Below are 16,398 nucleotides of genomic sequence, written 5' to 3' on the forward strand. Positions count from 1 at the left end.
TAGAATGTATAAATAAAATATTCAAAATGTAGCTACATGGGCACGAAGACTGGGTCTTTATTGCCAGGCTAAACCTGGCATACCTCGTAGATAATAACAGCCACACACCCGTCATCAATCTATCAAAGTCTAGCTGTCATATCTGCCTACCTTGAAAACTTGATCTGTGACAGATTAAATATTTGGAAACAATCCAGTACTGTAATAGTATCTGGAAAACTAATATGGGATGGTTGTACGTATATCATTTCACCATGTCTTGTTTGTTCGATATTTCATTTAATTGCACTTAGTTCTGGAAGGTATGTCCTTGGTATAGGTCTGGAACAATTATATCATTCATATCTTGTGCTCACAATGCTTCCAAAGAAAAGCAGTGATTGCAAGTATCATCATCACCAAAAGTATGAGAGCTATGAATAAGGTAAGTATCTCATAATTCTCTTCATGGAAGTAGATTTTATCTTCTATTTTTTTCCAGTTTAGATAATCCTAAATGAAAGATTGCATATCCATCAAGACATGATAGCTGGCAATATTTGTAATCAAGAAATATTTGGTATATCTCTTGAAATCTTTTCTGATCCATAGCAAATCATTGTAGGTGTTGTAATGTTGCATGGCCCCGTGAGTACGCTGAAATCCAACCTCTTTCCACCATGACAGGCCATCTCAAATCTGTGTCACTTACAAAGGACCAGTGAAATATATTTCAAAATCATGAAATCGTTCCACACATCAGGCGACCTCGTATGAGAAAGTTCCCTTTTATCCTAGTTATGGTAGTATACAATCATTGTTATTGGCAGCCTAGAATGCAAATGAATCTACTGAGCACACTTCAGCATTTAAGATGCATTAACTGTCATCATTTTCAGATACAGTAACAAAAAGAACATTACTTTAGAAAGCAAAACTAATGCTCTGTAGAGAACAGATATGACATAAGATCCAAATGGATCAGTAGGTTCAAATAGAATAGAAATAACTTAAACAGTTATGAGGCTATAGTGAAGTTACCCTTCCTGGTTCAACCATAGGTTTCCAACCCATCTTGTTCTGTGCATTCTGTCGATTTAATTAAATCTTTAATAATTAAGGGGACCACCCTTAACAGCCAAAGTGATTTCCTTAGTTGATTTTTTTTATCATCAAAAGACAAGATCTTGATATACATTTGGGAGGTCTTCATGTACCCAAAAGTTAAGGTTTTTAATAGCAACTGAGCATCTCCAGTATCTTGCATTATGTCGGTTGCACTGTTCAACTCACTGGTTATTAACTGAGAGATGATTATATGTTGAAACTTATCCATTTTGCTTTTAGACCTCTAGTCTGGATTAAAGAAGCAATTCCCAGTCGAATAGAGAAAACATAGGAAAAGAACTAACAAATAAGAATACATGACCAGACAATAAATAGACACAAAAATGCACGACTATACGTCAGAAAAAACACAGGAAACAAAGAATTGCGCTATAGAATCGTATCAGTATTTTAGGTATCGGCATCAATAATACTTACAAGACAGCCATTCCACAATTTTACAGTGTAACACCAAGAAACCTAAGGTGGTTGTATATGCCCAGCAAAGTGAAAAACCCCTTCAGATTGCCTTTCAGGGCGCAAACACTACAGATTCTAACAGAGGTCTCAAGATGAAATAGGCTTGGCCAGTCAGCCTACGTTCCTGTGATAGTCAAAATTATAATTACCGCTGTAGGGTAAGAGGATACCACCATCACTCAAATCAGTTAAGTCTAAATCATAAATATCTCTGAAAGCTGCTAAAAGTATTTTAATCTTGAGTTTTCCTGGCACAGGCAATTGGTGTGGGATACCAAGAGGAGGAGACTTTCCTGCACAAGTCACATACAATAAATATTAGCTAAGTGAATATCAAGGGGTCGCAATGTCATACTGCATGGTTGATACAAAATATCTCCTTCATGTGGCAAAAACATATTCGAAGTACAAGGTAAAAGTATCATCATAAACACATATATGGGAAGTTCCAGGATCTCAGCATTCCATCTTACCAAACGTATTCACAATCACGTTATGGTTTCAGGAGAGCGACAATTGTGAACGGAGTATGTGAGACATTTGCGTGAAAGGAAAGAAAAGGTAAAAATAAATATGTAAAGCAAATACAACAGAGTTAGAGAAAATAAAGCTGCATGGACTCACTTTTTATTCTGATGGCCATGTAAATCATTGTCGTAGTTTGATCTACATGTAAATCAGTAGTAGTCAACTTATATGACTCTTTCTTCAGATATTTTATTATCAAGGCTTGTAGGATACATAATTTCGCAAATATTAATTTTTACCACCAGCTACTGGTTTTTGAAAGTTTTCCCCTAAGTGTCGATGAGCCAAGTTTGCTGAATAAACCTGACTTGTATCCAGGATGACGAAGTCTCTCGGTTTCAGCAGAACGGTTGGAATATGTATTGTTTTCTTTGCCGAGGTTTTGCTCGTTTGAAAAACCTTTTCATTGTTATTAAACGAGTCTTTATTTTTCAGGGAACTCTTCTTCCACACACATCTATCCCGTTGGATGTCAACTTTTTTGTGCTGCTTTCTCATAGGAAACAGAAACTTTAAATAAAGTGGACCACGTCTATGCCTATGGTAGTCAGCTCGTGTCGGCTCTGTCAGGTGCAAACTAAAAGATTGCTTCATATTTCACACTGAGGAAACAGCATATCCGCAGCATGACTCCTGATTTTCGATACGATAAAAGAATGGAAAAGGGATTTCGCTCTCCCGGCTGTTATTTCTTTATTTCCATTCTGCCTATGGCAATAGTGAGCATCGGATTTCCTTTTGCGTCATCCATGTAAGGACAAGAAAAAAACACACACACATCTAGAGAATCTATTTGCACATCTTTGAGGTAAAATATTTAGAAAATCATTTAGAAAACTGACAGGTTAGAGAAATTATGAAAATAATATAAACTTGAGGAAAATATCAGTACTAAACTCAACAAATATGTAATAGAGGTAGCTTGCTGAATTCTCTGTAACGTAATGTTAAGTGCGTTTTATTATCTTGCATATTGCATCCTTTCTTATGGTACTACTACTGCTTTAATGCATGGCTGCAGTGAATCTTTATCAATAAGATTAAGCTGTTGATAATTTCAAAAGCACCAAAGATAACCACCACTTTACCTGATAACCCTAACCGATAAGACATACTGGTGGTACAAATGGCCTTGGAACTCAGCCCTCTGTATCTCTGATGCTCGTTCACAGCCCAGATGCTCTTTGCTGATGACTTTTTTGCGTCTGATTTATTGACCACCTTCTCCTTCTCTCATGTGAATGAGCTCTATTACACATGTTTCAACTCCTCCAAGCTATATGAACTCTACAACTCTAGAACTCTCCTACTGGTTCTGTTTACCCATATTCTTAACCTTGTAGACCGTGGGCCACCAATAGCCGCCCATCCCCCCTTCCCCTTGGAGATTTTATAGGATGATTACTTTAATAATCTTTGTATTATTGACTGATGGATATTAGTTGTCTGCCAAAAATTATCCTCTATTTTTATCGATTACTACCATTTTAAATAGGATAAAATTGTTCTTTGTTGTTGTAAGTTAATAGAGGTTTTATGTAGACTCTGATGCTGTGTTTTATCAAAAATTCTGTTTGGACTTTGTTATAAACTTAATTCTGAATAAATTGGTGAAAAGTTTTCAGGACTTTTATTCAGGAATGACTACTTAACAAGGCGAAGAGTTTCAGTGAACTAATTAAAAGGCTCAATCTCAAGACGTTCTTAGCAGCTGCCAAGTCAGCAAATGTTACAGGAAAGTTGAAAAAGACCCACAAAATAACAGCTGAGAGAAATGTCTTTGGTCATTTATTTTTTCTTGCAGTAGAGAATAAAATCAGTCTAGAAAGAATTCTAAGCTACCCCTTGAGTCCAGTTCCATGGGCACTGGCTACTGGAGATGCAGTACTGGCAAAAACAGACAAACCTAAGTTGTTACACCTACTGGAAAGTGATACACATAGAGCCTCAAACCCTATTCAAAATAAGAACAACTACATCATCGATGGAATTGTTATAATTCAAGCTCAAGTTGTTCTGCCTCACACATTTGGGGAGCTATCGAAAAGGTTGCTTACACAGCTCCGTAAAGAACCTCATGTCGATTTTGGTACCGATTCATATAATCCAAACTCGATAAAAAGAGCTGAAAGAAATAGAAAAGGATCTTCTGCAGCTTACACGATCAAGGGCCCATTGACAAAAATTCCAGGAGACTGGAAAGGCTTTTTACTCACTGACAAAAATTATCAAAGCCTTACTCTTTTCCCTCTAAATGAGTGGAAGCAAGACAGATATGCTAGGAAGTTGACGGGGAGAAAAATATACTTTGTATATGGAGATAAATGCACTTGTTTGACAACCACTGATGGACAGTATACAATTAATGAAGATATTGAATAACTTGGATCCTGACAAGAAGAAGCAGACACCAAAATTGTGCTCCATTGCTTGCACATTGCAGCTCAAAGCTCGTTTGATTCAACTATAACTGTACGATCACCTGACACTGACGGTTTTATTCTCCTCCTTAAACATTCTCAGAAAATAACACAGACTGCTTTGTTTGATACTGGAGTAGGCAATAAAAGACGTCTAATAGACATTCAAAGTGTCATCCAAGATGATGGAAAGAAATTTTGCTGAGTTCTTCCAGCCTTGCACGCACTTAGTGGCTGTGATATGAGAAGTGCGTTTGTCAGAAAGGGTTAAATTGCCATTGTCAAAATCATTAAACAGCATTTAGAGTTCGTTGATACCTGTGCTCAATTAGGAATCTCAGTGAAATTCCAGACCATGTCCTATCCGAGCTTGAACACTTTGCATGCCTTCTCTATTGTGGATTGTCTAATAGAGACAGCAACAAGTTGACACATGAGAAGTTCTTCCAGGATTCAGTATCAAGAAGTCAAAAGCACTAGTCACAAGCTATGATGGAGTGGACAAGGCCCTCTTGCCCCTTTCTTGCAAGAATTCATTGAAAATGCACATCAAAAGAGCGAATTATCAGACCCTTATTTGGAACCAGGCAGGCACAGCGAACCCAAATTTACCTATGCCAGAACTTATGGGTGAAAAATTTCAGAAGGAAAGATAGAATTGAAATGGTCAGAAGGTGAACTCACGCCACAGGAACCAGTAGACGTGTTGTTGGAGGAGCCCGAGAGGATACGAAATGATGATGATGACCCTGAGTTTGTTAATCTTGTAGATTACATTTTGAAGATTAAGTTTAAAAGATTATGACCAGCTATGTTTATTTATAAAACTTGCTGTACAAACAACTCTTCTTTATTGTCAATTTGCATGAGAAATTTAAGATAAGGATGACTTTCATTTAGGAACTTGTGGTTCCAATCCTGCTTCTTATTATGTTGTTGAGTTATTATCTTAAAAATATTCTCTATTATCAAAATGACTTAAAAACTTCAATTTCCAATGGAAAGTATTTGTACTCTGATAGAATATGCCTTGCATTTGAATACGGTATTCTCTTTATTTCTAAGGGCCTTGCACAAACTTCTTTGCCTTAAACTTTGATGAAAAAAAAAGTTATGTGGTTGTTATAGAAGCACTTACAAGTAAAATTACATATATGTTGCTACTTGAGTAATTCAATTGGGCATCGGTAAAGAGGTCAAACCAAATTTCTTGAACTGTTCAGCACCAGTATTGTAACTGAAAAACTTATTATTTGGTCATATGATATCTAATAATGATAATTGTATATAATGTCCAGGCATTATTTAGGCTAGCTATGTAATTCATCTCCTAATTTTCCAGGTCTTGTTGTATGTGATGATTGCTGTTATGATAAAAAAAATATCTTACATTTAATTGCATTACATCATTATTTCAAAGGATTACTCACTGACTATGTGTTAAAAAACTTATGAGAAGTTACTAAGTTCTTAAAGATATTCATGGAATGAAACATGTTGGAGATTTCCTACGAGAAATATTCAGATTATAATTATGGTTTCACATGCATTTTTTATCAATATAAGTTCCTTACATTGATACACTGTAATTACAAGGAGAATTACTTTTGCCTTAAATGTAATGAATAAATCATATATCCTGTGTACAGCATATAGCCCGGAATTAAATATTTGATTTTAATCCTTAGTTTTCCGAACCTTTTTAATTTCTTATTTAAACACACTGTCGCTGATTTAAACGTGCAACTTTTCTTAAAATCAGAATGAAAGAGTGTTTTTTTTTTTTTTTTTTTTTGCAGGTATCTCTGAAAGTCATGCGAGTTGCGGATTTTGTAATTATAGAGATATTAATGCTTAAACTCCACATGTACTTTCACTCTGAGAGTCAAAAGCAGCAGAGTTCAGGTGGCAGACAAGCAGATTCTGCAATTATATAGCTTGGAGATTAAAAAATCTGTATCAGCAAAAATCCTCAGGTACCTGTCCATGGACTATTAAAGGTCTCTAGAGTTAACCCCACTTTTTCTCCTCCTCCTTAATGTTGTAGTTTTCTTTGGGCCTATGCAATATTTGGATATTGAGTTAGCAGATCCACTGGCCTCGTCATCCATTATTTTAGATTGCACCAATTAAGTTTCAACGCCCCTATCTGCCATTCCACAAGAAGAACAGGAAGATTTCTTATGATAACAACAGAGAACATATTGCATAAAAGCTTTATTATACTGCCATAGTACAATAACTTCATGGATAGCCATATGATCAAAAGCAAAAGTGTTAAGGTGCCATTTAAGAATAATAAATTATTTCCAAAGAATTCTCTTGACAATACCAAAGGATATGTATATCAAATCTCGTCAGTGATGGTAAATTCTGTGCTGGTCAAACGGGAAAACAGTTCACCAAGCGAAATGAACATTATAGTCTGTATCAGACATGCAATGGATACCAGTGCAATTTTCGTTCGAGCAAGAGAAAATAGGCTTTTAACTGGGACGTGTCTAAAATTTGGTATAATTTATTTATATATTTGAATCCTGTATAATAAAGTTTTGATTGCTATGTCATTATCAGTATAGGAATGCATAAAACTTATCGAATTTACTTCAGAAGAAATAGGTAACTTATATAGATTTTAAGGAGCATAGTTATTCTGGTCCAAATGAAAACAACCACAATTTTCTTTTAAGCAGATGCCCAGGAGTAAATTCAGCTTTCCAGTGAAAAATGTACACTAGTAAGCAATACATACATACATACATATATATATATAGTATATATATGTGTGTGTGTGTTTGTTTGTATGTATGTATGTATATATATATATATATATATATATATATATATATATATATATATATATATATATATATATATATATATATATATATATAATGTATCTAGATTTTTAAATTGCGTGATTTTAAGCGTGTCAAAAATATATATTTGCGCATTATAATAATTGTATATTTTTTATATTTTTTCTTTTTTAGAACCATTGAAAATGTAATTATTCGAAAATTACTAAACGTCCAGAATAAATACGAACAATGTCCATCACCATAATGTCCATCACCATATGTATATATATATATATATATATATATATATATATATATATATATATATATATATATATATATATATATATATATATATATATATATATATATATATATATATATATATATATATATATTATTAAGAATAGCAAGACTTCGCTAGAAAATTGCTCCCTTTCCTTTTGCTTGCTTCTTGTCTGCCGATCGATATTTTGCCCGGTCAGAATACAAGGGATTAAAACCGATTGTAAGCCACTCCCTTTAAGTAGATAATTTCTGAGGCAAAAGTGAATCTGTCTGGTAGTCCTTTTCAGGCAAAAAAAACCCCTGCGGGCATCAGCTGAACATGACGCAACACCCCTATGTGTTGGACGTGCCCCCTGCCCCATAGGAGGAGATAAAAGCGGAAACCAGGCCGAGGTTTGGTCTCACACACGCGCTGGATGGGTTGGAGTAGGGTCGGCACCCCAAATCACTGCCATGAGATGACCTTAGCTACTAAGCACGTGGCACTCCTGCCCAAACACGTGTTCCCTTGGATGCTGGCCGGACCGATGACCACTCCATTTGCTTGGAGTTTCGAGAAGTCCCCATTGTCTTACCCTTTACTGAAGCCCTTGCATCTCACCACGTGGATGAAAACTCGCCCTCGGAACTCCCAATTCATCCACGGACCGCTTTCTGCGCTGGAACCAAATCTGCCTTATGGAAAAGTGCTCTGGAAGACACCCATTCAGTCACGCTTTTCCTTGTAACATTTACTTAATTTGAGTGCCAGTAATCACCGAATCTCTTGTCAAATGTCCGTGCTCCTCGAGTGTCGGCAGTGCTAAGCTATCATTAATTCATCAAAGGCCCTTGGCACTCTCAGTGCAGCTTCGAATCCATTATTCTTTGTCTAGTTTCATTACTGGCGTATAATGTGTATATCTCTCATTTCAGAGGGACCCTATATCGTGGAAGCTTCTTGGACTGTGTCTGGAATCCCCCACAGTTTCATCCATCCCGTAGGAATCCCCTTCAGGATCAATAATCTACTTGCATTCCTCTTTCCCGTACTGATGTTATTTATGTAAATACACTCCTGCAAGTTTGCCCACTTGTTTATGTAATATTTTCCTCAGTAGTAAGAGCCTTACGCTCATATGAAATTCACCCTTTTTTCCTCGTTTTATGTTTCCCTGGCCCCACGAAGTCAGAATCACAAGGCTAAATTATCTGAAATTGTTGCTACCTGTCTCACAGAGAATATTTCAAACTAAATTGCCAGGAAAAACATATATATATATATATATATATATATATATATATATATATATATATATATATATATATATATATGTGTGTGTGTGTGTGTGTGTGTGTGTGTGTGTGTGTTTAATGACCCTATCCCCAGATCAAATAGGGTCATGTTCTATTGTTGTATCTGTTTTAAGAACAGCATCAATCATCTTACTTTCCTAAGATTCTCTGGTAGCAGTGGTCCATCCTGGATCAGCAAATTCCTTCTCCCTCATCGTCTCTTCTCACTGAATCTATTCTCAAACAAGAGCCTACTGGAATTAAACAGTGATATACAAAACTAGACTATTTGTAAGTTTAATGAAAGTGATTCAGCAAAAGCTACGATCATGAAATGGAGTGAATTCAACCCCCTATAAATGGAAATCATCACTAGAGGAAATTCTGATTCCCAAACATTCAGATTAATGATTCTAGACCAAACAATACTAGTGACTCACACCCTGGTCACCAAACCAAGTAAACAAGTCATAATTATTCTAGACCACAATAAATGCCATATAGTATGTAAAGAATAAAAACCACTGCCAAAATATTCCTCCTCCCAAGATGAACTCAGACTTCCTGTTAGAAGAAACATATCATATATTTAAACCTGAAATGGTGTAACAAGACATCAATGTTCAAAACAGAAAAATGTACAATGGAGAACAGAATTGGAAAATGCATAATGGAGACACAGAGGAATTTCACTGCAGCACAACTGTGTATTTCCACATTATGTCTGGAAAAGATATGTGTTCATGAGTTATGGTACTCACTTATATGGCGACAAATAAAGTATCGTCATAGTGGTGGTTTTTAAACACTCACAAGGCAAAATATACTCAGTCACCAAAAACCACAGTCCTCCCCTGAGTCACTGTTCCTCTGATAATATACCATTAGAGAGTGCAACACACATACACACTCACTCTGTTTCCATGCACCTAAATCTTGATCATGAGCAGGAAAGCACAAATTCATGCATCAGATACCTCGCTGTACCTAACTGTGTAAACCTCCAGCGTCGACACAACTGCACCTGCAGTGGATGTGCCCCTGCCAGGCCAGCACATAGTTCGTCAAAGTCGTCACAGACGTAACAGGAGCTTGGTCCACCTACCACTGGGCGTCCCCGCCCAGGAATGATAACTGTTCAATCGAAAGTTCAGTAAGGGCCAGCTCCAAAATCATAGCAAACCATATGCACTAGATACAAAAATTATTTGTCTCATATGCACAATTGTTATTCTAACACACTGTTCATGGTAGAAAGCATCACTTCACATCTTGCATTCTTGATGGTCTAAATATTCTGGACGACTTGCAACTGTACAAGCCCATGCTTCTCTTCACATCTTGAATTCCTAGCAATCTAACCATGCTGAACGGCTTGCGATTGCACAAGCCCATGTTGAATGCGGCACCCACGAATCCTTTGCGCCAAAGAGATGTCTCCCAGCAACGACGGCGATTTGTAGACGTCCTGCCTGACATCTCTCCAAAAAATCCTGGATCCTCTCATTAAGGTGCAGGTGTAGAAACCTGCAGGTGTAGAAACCTGCAGGCATAGCATAGACGGCCCCCATATCTAACTTGTATCCTTGTATCAGCTGAGGCCCATAGAAGTCATTCATAAGGCACTGCTGCGAGGAAGTGGTGTATAACGTATGTTGGTCATGTCGACAGTCAACCCAAAAGGTACCCAGTCTACTCGCTATGCCATACTACTACTGAATCATTAAAACCACTAAGGAAAGGTCGTATGATAAAACTGTGGAACAATTCCAAGTTACTAACTGGAATTTCCACAATGAACCCTCTATCAGGTAAACTAACTTTTAGAAACTACCCATAAAAATTCTTCCCAGTAAAATTTACCTGAGAACCATACTAATATACTGAATTCATCAAAGGCAATTCTACACATCCGAGAGGTAAAATATCTTGTAAAGTCATCAAAGTTTTACCCTAGTTAGCAAATACTGTCGATACTTGCTCATTTCTCAACAAAATAGCAATTGACATAATAGCAATCGCTCCTATAATCATAACAACTACAATTACCAATGGTGCAGCCCTCTTATTCCTTCTAGAAGAGAACTGAAAAATCTAAACACATAATATTTGGAAGCCATATTAAAGTCTTCCTAATCCTATCCTGAACCCTAACTGATTTGCCCCAAACCAATAACAAATCAGACAAATTCCGTCCGATATACAAATTAACCCCCCCAAAAATTCTGAGCAACAGAACTTTATTCAGAAATTCTATACTCAAAGATATTGCATCAGGCGACTACTACACATCATAGAATTCTTACATAATAACACAAGGGCCTAACCTCACTACGAAATTATCCCATACCACGACTCCTAAAGTCATGTGAATACGAAACTTCATCATAAAAACAAAAGAAAGAATCTCAAAGATACCCAATCTCGAAAGGGAAAAACCAGCAAACAAAAAAAAAGAAATTCATAAATCTATAAAACCCTGTGGTATTTTGCATTTAATTTCAATTAAGATTTGCAACACATAAGAGCAAAAACTGAACTCGAACAATTAAAGATTTGTATAACTCTATGGACCAACGTCCTCCCCCAGTTAAAAAAAAAAAAAAAACTACAACATACGCCCATTTAAAACCCTTCTTTGTTTAACGTGTTTTTTCCCATTTTTCATGTGGGGTAAGCACGATGCCTTCTCTTGAAGGACTTTAATTTGGCATTGGGGTAGGCCGTAACCTCAGTCGGCTGCCCTGCCTGACATCGCTTAGACCCCAGTAGCACATATGTATATGTATCATGCCAAATCCCCAGCTCCCTTTCTCCCAGCAGCAAAGAGACGTGAGTGGTTTAGGCCGACAGTTCGAGACGTGTAAGGCGTCTGTTATGTTTTTAGAAGATGTTAGAGTGGCTTTGTTTGTGTGTGTATTAGTTTGTAACACCCATTTTGCTTTCAGCAAACCTATCCGTTGATTACATACATAATCCCGGGGTGTCTACACGGATAGCAAAGTGTCCGCCCTCTGACTGGCCGGCTGCGGATTTGAACCTGCGACACAGACTTCTTATGAAGTCCGAGTCTGCTGCTCTACTGACCGAGCCATCGAGTCTCCACGCCCATTTAAAACCCATTAAAAAAAAATAAAGGGAGAGAGAAAAAGAAAAAAATTACATACCCACAGTACAACACATGAATTAACCCATAACATTCCCATTCACCTGTCTTTTTAATTTTAGATGTGTCAACCAAGACACCCGTATCCTCATCTAGAACAACAAATCAGTTCCCATTCTTTATTTCCACAACACAAAAAGGACCTTCAAATTTAGGACCTAGCTTATAGTTCAACTGATTCCTGACATTTATTTTCACAAATACCCTATCTCCCACAGCAACTTTAACTCTATCTAGCTTTTGCTCACTCCTATCTACCATGTCCCGCACCTTCATTTCAAGTTTCCTAGCAAGACGCACATATCTCTCTTTTGCCTTTGACATGAGCACTTTAATCGTTTCATCCCCCGATGGAATAGGCAACAAATCAAACGTGCCCCACGCTGGTTAACCAAACAGCGCTTCATTGGGAAACATTCCAGTGGTATCACTAACCAGGGAATTAATGCTATGCTGCACCTGTGGAATATATCAATCCCAATTTACCTCGTTTCCCCCTATGGTCATCCAAGGAGCTTCAATGACCTTCCTATTTACCCATTCACACAGCCCATTAGCTTCCAGTCTATAGGGGATAATAGTGACCTGCCGAATACCCATTACATCCACAAAGCGCTCTAACATCTTGTTCATAAATTCCCTCCCATTATCTGTAATCAGAGCCTCAAGAATCCCATAACAACAAATATATCCATTAAAGAATGCGACTGCCACCTCTTATGCTGTTTTATGCTTCAACGGGAAAATCTCTACAAACCTAGTTAACTCGTCAACAACCACCAACAGGTGCCTGTGGCCATAACTAGATTCACAGAAATTGCTTAAAAGGTATGTAGGTTTGGGACCAAGGTCTGCTAGGAATCGGGAATGAACCCAGTTTAAAGGAAAGAACCTTGATGGCTTACACGCATTACAAACTGAACAACCTCTCACAAAGTCTTCCCCAGACATGAGCATATTCTTCCAAAAGAATTGCCCCTGTATATTCTTATGTTTTCTAAATCACCAAATATGGACTGCCAGACCTACAGTGATCAATAACCAGTTCCATAGGTACTAAACTCCTAGGAACAACTATTAGTATCATATCACCCTTATCCTCAGTATTCCTCAGTCAGTATCTAATCTTCCTAACTATCAAATTACCCTCTAATTCAAGCCCTGCAAAACACAACTTATACGCCTTCCTAACTAATTCCCCTCTAAGAAACGCTTTTGCATCTGCCAAAACCTCATCCTCATCCTGCTTAGCTTCCACTAAACTAATATCCCAGTCTATGCAATCTCCAGATACATAACATGCACAAGTACCATCTGTATCAGAAAAACTTCTACTCAGGGTGTCTGCTACAACCTAAGCTTAGCATCTAAATCCCTGTTGTCAGATATCACCTAGCTCTTTTTGGGGAAAGATCTGGCTAATTAAAAATACCCAACAATGGCTTATGATCTGTAAGAACCTTTACTTAATTACCCATCAATAACATTTTAAAATTTATCAAGCTAGACACTACAGCAAAGCCCTCTTTGTTCACTACTGACCATAACTGTTGACTACTACCCCGTATCTTGAACTTCCCACTGTAAAAAGCAATCGGATGGAGTCTTCCATCAAACTTCTGCATAAGGCATGCCCTTATACCATCATAACTAGGGTCCGTTACCAACGCGAAAGGACATTCCAAATCTGGCAGTTTCAAGACGGGGATTCATTAAGGCACCCTTAATCTTCTGAAAAGCTACTTGCTGTCCATCTCACCATACAAACTGCACATCATCCCTCAGGACATCTGTCAAGGGAGATGCTAGAATAGAAAAAACCCTCACAAACTACAGAAAAATCCAGCAATGCCTATGAATGACCAAATATGTTTCTTATTCTTGGGAGTAGCAAAATCCACAACTGCCCTAACTTTATCATCATTCATTTTAACACCCTCCTTAGAAATGACATGACCCAAATATACTATCTGCCTCTTCAGATAATTACACTTAGCTAATTTTATCTTCAAACCCAATAACCTAAGCCTCCTAAAAACCTCCCTAAGAACCTCTAAATGTTCCTCTACCGAATCAGTGGCAACTAAAATATTGTCTATATATGAATAAATGGACTTCCCTAACAAGCTATGCAAAACAGTATTCATTAGCCTAGTAAATGTCATCGGACTGCCTGATAGACCAAACGGCATCCGAGTGAACTCGTAATGCCCCTTTGGCAAAGAGAAAGCCGTGTACTCTCGACTCTCCTCGCTAAGCGGTACTTGCAAATACCCTTGCATCAGATCAATTGAAGAATAAATATTCTTGCCCCCAATCTCAACAAATAAATCTGGCAAACACGACACAGGGTAGGGATCAGGAATGGTTTTCTCATTCAACTTCCTAAAGTCCACACAAACTCGGACTGAACAATCCTTCTTAGGCACTGCCGACAACGGGAAATTAAAAGGTGAGGAACTGGGACTAACAATGCCTTCCTCCTCCCACTTATTAACCTCTTGCTCTACCTGTTCTCTAATCTTAAAAGGAATCCTATATGAAGGAACAAAAATAGGCTTAGTCTTGTCCTCCAACTGAACCTTGTGTTCTAACACATTTGTTAATCATAACTTATCCCCTTAAATGAGACTATGTCCACAAACTCAGCCAGAACATCTTCTACACCCCCAGCATTCTCTTTATTATCAGCATTGGTTAAATGATCCTTAAAAACCTGCCTCCTAGCCTGTGAATGCTCTTCTGAAAAACTACAAAAATCCCTGACAATAGCAACTGAATTATCTTCATCGACCCAGTCAACAAAGTCAATTGCATAAGTGCCCTTCTGATAATTGTGAACTGTCATTACAGTTTAGCAATTCCACCCAGGTATCCCCTGAACTCGATACCTTGTTTATAGAACCCGTACACACTACCTGCTTCAGCTTGTCGCTACACTCATCCACACCCATCTGTCTGGATTTATGCACTCCTTTCACTCAAACTTTCACCATAGCAACCATACCAGGACCAAGAACCTCATCATCCAACAAAACCCCCTTATAACACTTCTTACTCACCGACGCCTGTTCAGCGTCCACCTGCAGATTCTCATGTACACCCGATCTATCATCATCCACTACACTCGCATTCGCCCTTCATAAGGCACAAACACACCAGGTACTCCAATAGTTATACCACATAACCCTGTATGAGCCAAGATTTTTCGCCTACGGTATGCTGGATGACCCAGTAACAACGTATTCCCCAAAGCAGCCCTTGTATAACCAAAAGTGGTTCTGTAAAAGTTCTACCCCCAAGAGGCAAATCTACATCTACGTATCCCAAAACTCTAACCTATTTGCTTGAACATCACATACATTATATTTAGCAGGTCTCAAAGAACGATCGGAAAACATCGATCGGAACAACTCATAATTCATCAAATTAATAAAGGCACCTGTATCTATAAAAACCCTTACATTTATCCCATGCACAGACCCTTTTCTTACTGGCTTTTACCCTGAGGGTTCCCCCAGAAGTCCTATATCTCAAGAAACACCCATCCAGTTTTCCCTTACAACTGACTGGTCTTTAAACAATGCTCGCCGATCGTAAGATCCCCTCGAAAAATTGCTTGAGGAACTTGCTTACCTGAGCTAACAAAATTCTGACATACAGGCCTGTGAGAGAGGTGCGAAATAATGAGCAGGAAGACAAGTACTGCTAGTTTATTGATGAAGCAACCCGCTTATAAAGCGGCGTGCAGACGTCTGAGTATAGCGACGCGTTTCGTTGTTTCTTCATAACAACATTTTCAAGCCTATGAGAGACATTACAGTATTTAGATATTTAAAAGATTATACAGTCATTATTGGGTGACAAAGCTGAGTAAAGGTGACAACAAGAGAGATAGTTGATAAAATCTTTAAAATGATTTACAATAGCATATAAACTACTTAGTGGATAAAACAGAAATTGAACGGTTTACATTATAAATGAATTATTGAATAATTTATATCAAAAGCAAGGTATAAGATGAACTGTCAAAGTTAAAATCTGGTTTCCTAAAAAATATTTCTATCGACTCAGAGATTCTCAATAATGATTCTTCATTAAAAGTACCAAGAACACTAAAATTTTCTGATCTTCTACCTGTATTCATTCCTCTATATGCTGTAAAATCAGTGATCTGGTTGGCTTGGCCAGCAAGCAACCACAAATGCCATAATATTTTGAAAATCTTGCCCAGACGAGCCTCTTTGACTGGCCAAAATAGGTGGCGCTACATGCGTCACACTTGAAAATATAGGTGATGCCTGACAAATGTTCTGAAGGTAATTTATCCTTACGGTTTAACAAAGCTTGAGTA

The sequence above is a fragment of the Macrobrachium rosenbergii genome, chromosome 16, assembly GCF_040412425.1.
Source record: "Macrobrachium rosenbergii isolate ZJJX-2024 chromosome 16, ASM4041242v1, whole genome shotgun sequence".
NCBI classification, from domain to species: Eukaryota; Metazoa; Arthropoda; class Malacostraca; order Decapoda; family Palaemonidae; genus Macrobrachium; species Macrobrachium rosenbergii.